We start from the raw sequence: 8,092 nt of genomic DNA, 5'->3' as shown, positions 1-8,092 counted from the left end.
AAGTGTTTGGAATTTAAAAATGCAGGAAAATTAATAGTTCCATCTTTATTGTCATTTAAAAAAATCACCACGACAAAACCATCCAAGCTATCCAAAACCCATTCACAATTTAAGTTCCTCAATGTTTTTTCAACATGTACACCAAGTTTGGTGTGTATAGTGTTACTCTCCTCTGAGCAGTATGCATTAATTCACAGCTAAATGTAAAAAACAATCCACATTCAAATCAAAATAGCCGACTTCCTGTTGGTCGTAGCTGATGACTGTGAATTAGAAAGTTGTCCGTCTTGATAAGAACAATTTTTGTACTGAGTTTGGTGTCTGTAGCTAAAACTAACCCCCTCACTTTTGACAAAAGGTGGCGCTATAGAGTGCCTCTTCCACGCCCTCTTATGAACTTTTGCCAGTGTCTAGCTGTCACTAATACTGATATGTGTTCTGAGTTTGATGAAATTCTAAGCATGTTATATGCCTCAAAATCACCTGAGAAGTATTCCAGTTTGACATGTTGCCACGGCAACAATATTTTTAGATATCAATATCCCCCCAGCAGATTTATATCGGCTGTGTTTTAACTTTATTCTGATGAAGTTTGAAGCAAATCGAGTAAAAATAAGATGCTGAATTCAAAGCATTTTGAAAATGACACACTTCCTGCTGCCAGTTGGTGGCGCTATAACTTTGACTCCTAATAGTCACATATATGTGATCGACATCATACAATGAATAATCTGATGAAGTTTGATTAAAATTAGGAAATGTATGTGGATGGTATTAGACACTTCCTGTTTCTCAATTCTCGCCATAAATTAAACGCCTCGCTACGAGCAAACCGTTCGAGATATCAAAAATCCCCTGGCAATTTTTCATCCCCAATGTCTTGAGATCATGTTGACCGAGTTTGGTGGCAATCGAGTAAAAAACCTATGACAAGTATATCAAATTCCAGAGCATGCGCTTTTTACATAACTCTAAATAGCTGACTTCCTGTTGGGCGGAGCCTATGACATGCAATACGCAAGTTGTTCGGCACGATGAGATCTATATGTGTACTGAGTTTCATATTAATACGTGTAAGTATGTGTGAGCTATACATCAATATTAATGACTGTGTTCCAGGGGGCGCCGTAGAGCCCCTGTGCCACGCCCGGGTCCCAACCTCTGCAGGCTCCTAAAGGCCACAGATCCAAAGGTGTGTGCAAATTTCCAAGAGTTTTTGAGTATGTTAAGGACTCCAAAAGCCCCCACAACTTTGACGACAAATATGAATAATAAACCCTAAATAGCCAACTTCCTGTTGGGCGGAGCCTATGATATGCAATACGAAAGTTGTTTGTATTGATGAGTTCTATATGTGTACCGAGTTTCGTATGTCTACGTACAAGTATGTATGATATATGGCCCTCCATATTCCAGGGGGCGCTGTAGAGCCCCTGTGCCACGCCCGTGTATCAGTCTCTGCCCGGCCCTAATGGCCGCAGGTTCCAATGTGTGTGCCAATTTTCAAGACTTTTTAAGCATGTTAAGGGCCCCAAAAGCCCCCGTAACGTTAGAAAAAAAAAAAAATAATAATAATAATAAATATAGCTGCAAGCAGCGATGGCGGGCTCAAGCCACCAATGCCATCGCCACCCCGGTGGCATCAGGTAAACTGTGCCCAGCGGGCACATGCATTCACAATATCCCTCTGGCAGTGAGGTTTTAAAGGATACGCCAGATAAAGGGTTAATCCGAATCATCTAGACTTTAAAATCACATTCACAGAACAATATATATTTAACTTTAGTAACACTTTACAATAAGATTTCATTTCTAAACATTATGTTAATATGAACAATATTTATATAACATTCATTCATGTCAGTTCATTTTCCAAAATTAAACATTAAAACATTGTTTTATTGTGATTTTTTTCCAAGCACATTTGACCAATTCCAAACCATATCAATCTTAATAACTACCATTATTTTTCATTTAATCATTTATGAGTGCTATACAATAGTCAAGGAAAGCTGGAAGAGAAAAACTCCTTATATTCATGTGTGCAGAATTATTAGGCTGAGAATTATTAGTTTTCTTTTACAGATGAAATGCGCTAAAAAAGAGTTTTAACTCAAACTGTAAAGTCGAAAATTATGAAATACCCATGATAAATATCAAACACAAATGCAATACAGAAATGGATAAGTTAAGACTTGACCATTGTACAAAAAATGCTGACTGGGTCATGAGGTCAGAAAAGAAGAAGAAAAAAACAGGTCAAGAAGAACTGACAAAAAGAATTGCAAAATAATAAGGAATTAATGTGAAGATTAATTTTTAGTCAATTCTGCAAGACAGACTTTCAGGAAAGGAGGTGGAATAAAAATGAGCTCCTAAATCTTAATCCCGGATTCTGGAAGATATATTCCTCAAACCATCGGACAAGAGGAGGTGGTGCTGGTCCTTCACGAGTCACTCTAATCTGTTCATGAAGCCTATATATAAAGTCTTAATATATAGTATTTCACAATACTTCATGGTATTCTAATTCAATCATTTTTTGGAATCTTAGATCTCTCAGAACCTGACACATTGTAATTCTGAGACTCCAGGAAAGTGTCAGTTCTGTAAAATGTTGGCGCTGGAGACTAAATGCTCCCTGATAGTTTCACACCTAATTCATTTAACACACACACACACACACACACACACACACACATTACCCACAGTGACAGAGGGACAGAGTGACATCAGATGTATGATAGTTTTTTAATTTTCTATCATCCATATAGTGTTGTATAGTCATGAAACTATGCATATTTCCTCAGAATGCCTTGTCTTCTATGTGTACATTTTTTTGAAGTGTTTATAAGCAGCACTTTAAAAAAATAAAATACATTTACTGGTTACTTTTTTACTGTTATTTAAAAAAAAATCACCATGACAAAACCAGTCAAGCTATTCAAAATTCATTTGCACCTCTTCTGTAAGATAAATTCTTTAAACAGTGGTAAAAGAGGATGTGGTGCTGATCCTTCAAGAGTCTCTGAAAACGTATCTGTCCATAGAGCCTATAAAGAATTATTCTTAATATACAGTTCACAATACTTCAGCTTTTTTTTCTAATTAAGTGAGGGTCATTTTATCAGTAAAATACATAAAATTCATATTATTTTTCTTTGAAAGATTTCTATAAATGATTTGAATCATACTTGTTTCTACAATAATTATTTAAAAGTAATCTTATAGCTCCATCTGGTGGCCATTATTGGTACTAAGAATTGCCAGCTTGATTTATAAGTTATGATAGTTTTAATTTTATGCTGGCTCTTGAAAATGATAAAGCTATGAAACTTACTGTGCTTCCTTCAAATGATGACTTCTACGTATATAAAAAATTATGAATAGTTGGAATTAAACATTTTAAAGATATAGTAAAATAACTATTGTATTTTTTTATGTTACTTTAATGAATCGCTATGGCCACACCATTTAAGGTATCCTAAACCCATTCGAAATTTAAAATCTTCAGTATATGGCTTCATGTTAAAACAGTTTGGTGTGAACTACTTGTGTCTTCTTGGAGGAGAATGAATTCATTTACAGGCTGAGTTTATCATAAATCCACAATAACATTTCTGAGTTCTGTATCAATCTGTGTTGTTGTTTGTTTATTTTTATTTTATTTATTTTTCATAGGAAGATAACTGACCCTTTACTGTCCTTTTTAATAAATGTGCTTATAAACCAAGAACAAGCTATTTATAGCTGTATTTATAAACTGCTTACTATTGACTATTAATATTGGGACAAGGCTTTATAAAGCATAAACTGACTATTTACTAATGAGTGCAGTTATTATAAAGTGTTACCAATGCATTTACTAATGTTAACAAATTAGACATTATTTTACAGTGTTATTAAATCCTTAAATGATTTATAAGGTTTTTTTTACAATGATTTTATTAACCTATAAGCATTTGTGAAAGTTCTGCTTGCATTACAGCTTAGTCTTGATCTGTGAGCTGAACAGATTTACTGTAACATCCATGAGATTATGTAAATTCAAATAAATATCATGTCACAGGATGTCATAGGTCAGTATCAAATGAGTTTGAAATTATTATTTGCAGCACAAATAAGGTTTTTTAGGATTTTTAAAAATCCCTAAAACTGTCAGAAAAGGATAAGGCCTAAGATATTTCTATTTAAGTGGCTAAATGTATTTATGTTTTTTATAATTATAATACATAAACTATGAAATTATACAAAATGTATAAAAAAGTAAATAAATAAATAAGCACAGACATTTAAAAAAAGCAGCCAAGACGAATGAGATTCCTTTTATATATATATATATATATAGATTAAAATTGAAGACAGAAGCAGGTAAATGCGGTCACTTAATATTCAAACCCAGTAGATCCACTTCAGATTTATTTCTCAAAAGTTTATATTCACGTGGCTGTTTTCGTTTATATTAGCCAAGCTATTATGTATTTTGAAATAATCTTGTCCGTGATGTGTTCGTTCTTACGACGAAAGGCAGAAACCTGCAGCTCAAGAGATATATGTTATTCTGCCAGTCGCGCTTTCAAATAGTCTTGCACACTTAAACGGGTCACAAACACCTGTATTTAGCTCGTGTTGTGTTATAATGGGTGTATTGTGTGCATGTATGGCAATAATTTATTTAAAAAAGCTCTTAAACAAGAATAAATTCGTTAGTTTTGAACTAGTGACACTGTACGCGCTGATCGGAGGCAGTGATTTCAGAAAGGCAGCCGCGAATATTTCATTTTCACACAAACAGTTCAAAAACATCTTAATTTAGCTCTTGGTATGCTCTAATTGGTGAATTATGTGATATCGCTGCAATACTTTATTTTTAATAGCTATAAAACAAGAATAAACTCGTTTTTTTCTGAGCTCGTCATTCCACACGCTCATGCTCAGAGCGGTGATTCATCTCTCGTGTTTCTCACGTATCACTGACCACACATCAATTATTAATGAGCCCTGACCCGGTAATAATCATATATGTTGGTTTAGCTTGTCAGTGTGAACTAAATCCAAGTATTTATTTGTATTTTAACCGATTTAAAAGTGAAACCAAAAGACAGTCTCCTCCCTTTTTTAGTCCGGTAACTGAACCTGTAGGGGCGCATTTTCTCTCAGACAATGGAAGTCTCAGCACACACACTCAAACAGATGGACAGAGTGAGATGAGATGTCTGACAGTTTTTTAATTTTCTGTTATCCATACAGTGTTGTAAAGTCATGAAACTATGCATATTTACTCAGAATAACTTTTTTTCTGTATGAAAAAAGGTTTTGAAGTGTTTGGAATTTAACCCTTGTCAAAAAATCCTATTGGAATTTCACTTTGTCCTATTGGATCCTACTGGATTCTTAGAATCCTATTGGACATTCTGATTGATTTTAATGGAATTTCACTTTGTCCTGTAGGATCTTACTGGATTCTTAGAATCCTATTGGACATTCTGATTGATTTTAATGGAATTTCACTTTGTCCTGTAGGATCTTACTGGATTCTTAGAATCCTATTGGACATTCTGATTGATTTTAATGGAATTTCACTTTGTCCTGTAGGATCTTACTGGATTCTTAGAATCCTATTGGACATTCTGATTGATTTTAATGGAATTTCACTTTGTCCTGTAGGATTTTATTTGATGTTTAGAATCTTATTGGACATTGTGTTTAATTGAATGGGATTAAATTTTTTCATGTAATCTTTTATTGAATTGTATTGGACATTGTGATTTTTTTTTAATGGAAATTCACTTTGTCCTGTAGGATCTTATTTGATTCTGTCAATTACTTTTTAAGAGTAACTTTACTTGTTTAGATTAGCACTGTGTGTGTGTGTGTGTGTGTGTGTGTGTGTACTTGTAACCCATAAAAATGCAGCCTACATATACACAAATATAAATTTAATTCATAATACAGTAAGGCAAATATTTTAAATGATATAATATCCAAATAAGTTAAAATGTATTACATTTGACTAAGAATTCATAGAAACATAAACATCTACAATGGTTTTGTCGTGACGCTTCCCCTTTAAGAAATCCGAACGTAGTGTGCGTGACACTGTAGCGTGCATAATTTGAACGGTAACGGTCAGGCGAGGAAGTTGAGAAATCGAGTGATTAACGTTGTTTAACTTGTTAAAAGTTTATTGAAAGACGCGTAAAAGGAAGAAATAATGATACTTATATGAGCTGCATCCCAAACGAACCATTTTGGGTGAAGTAATTATATCTGTTGGTGAGTTGTTGATCTAACGTTAGTTACTGTATCTGCTGATTAGTACAGGAGTCTGCCATTAACATTACATAGCAAAAGCTAATTTAACAACTGATATTAATGAAATATTAATGTATGCCATTTATAATAAAATGTAATTGTATAAAACACTGAAGTAGCGAGTACAGAATGCCTGTTCTGCCACCATTTTGAGCGTTTTGAATTGTGCTTTACAGTTTTGTGTAGCGCTTTATTTGTATTGATGGATTAATATGTTCTGTTGTGCAGGTCAGGTTTTATGTTCCAGTTAAAAAGTTTGACATGAGACCGTTCTCCCGTGATATGAGTGTGTACATGAAGACACGCATGACAAGAGAATAGATGTCGAGCCTTAGTCAGCTGAAGGACCTGTTACATTGCCTAGTAACCAGTTGACCATATGCATGGTTATTCCACATAAAGATAAGCCAATACTCGTAAACTTCCGGTAAAGCTGATTTAATGTTGTGGTTTATACAGGTACAGAAACATCTCCTGCCTAATTCTTGTTAGAAAAAAAAACTTCCATCTTCATAATTAATGATAGCATAACAATAATGATAGATGATGGCATTCACATACAGTTTTATGTTATTTAACAACACATAATTGTATATGCCAAGCCTAGTATTCCCAGGCGATTACCTAGACACGTAACTACATTGAAATGCTGAAAACTAAACACTATAGTAACTGTTTATAGGCCAGTGGTTCTCAAAATGTTATACCAATTATATGCATTAAAATTCAGTAGCGTAGTAGGCCTAACTATTATTATATTTACTGTTGTCAGCCACTTTAACATTGTTAATATACATTTTGAACATTAACATTAACACTACACTGTGCTTACAGACAGGTAAAAAAAAAAAAAAAAACTGAAATAATGATTAAATTAAAATGTGTTGTACCTAAAAGTTAAATAAAAACTGTGTTGGACTTAATCTTTATTTGAGTTTAGTTATTTTTGCATTTAAGTTCAAAAGTATTGTGCTTTAACATTAATTTATAATTAAATTAGTGATTCAGCTAGAGGGTCTTGTAGCACACTTTGAGAACCACTGGTTTAGGTGTAGGCTAACATTAGTGATGCTATCTCCCAAATGACATCACAATGCTCTGATTACCTTCTTACTTAGTCATTAACATTTTTTAAACCCTTATAATATTTGCCCACTCAACTCTGTAGCTGTGCAGTAAAATTCACTTTAAAGATTTTGACTCCAAATTTGTGTACTTTTTTTGTACTGAAGTATAAATTATAGCAAGTGCAGGAATCAAAAAGTCTCATATCATTTAATAAAAATAAAAAAATGTCCCAACGCTAACAGTGTATAAGGGAGAATTATTTAAATAATTAACTAGTTAACTACAAATTAAATAAGTTAAATATTAATGGTATAACAATTAAATAATACATTAAATATTTTTTTATATTTTCAGATTTAATTTAGTAAATCAATTTTTTTTAATTTTATCTTTAAATGTAAAAGCTGCTAAATATATTCAGTTAACAAAGACTTGTTACTTTTGTAGTTTTGTTAATCTGAATTTAGTTCAAATCACATAATGAATTTGAATTTGGCTTGTCTTCCGTTATTACTGTCAATCGAAGCAATGAATCCAGAACAATTTAGCAGATTTACCTGCGAAATATTTAACACTAAAAACATTTAATGGTAAATGTGGACGTTTCATCCTCTTAGATAAACAAAGATTTTCTTCAAATTGTGAATAGATTTTATTAGAGAAGCTGAGAAAAGGGCTCCCCCTTAAAGCACAGTACAACTGACTGTAA

Source organism: Carassius auratus, chromosome 44 (assembly GCF_003368295.1).
Source record: "Carassius auratus strain Wakin chromosome 44, ASM336829v1, whole genome shotgun sequence".
Lineage (NCBI taxonomy): Eukaryota > Metazoa > Chordata > Actinopteri > Cypriniformes > Cyprinidae > Carassius > Carassius auratus.
This window is presented reverse-complemented; position numbering follows the sequence as displayed.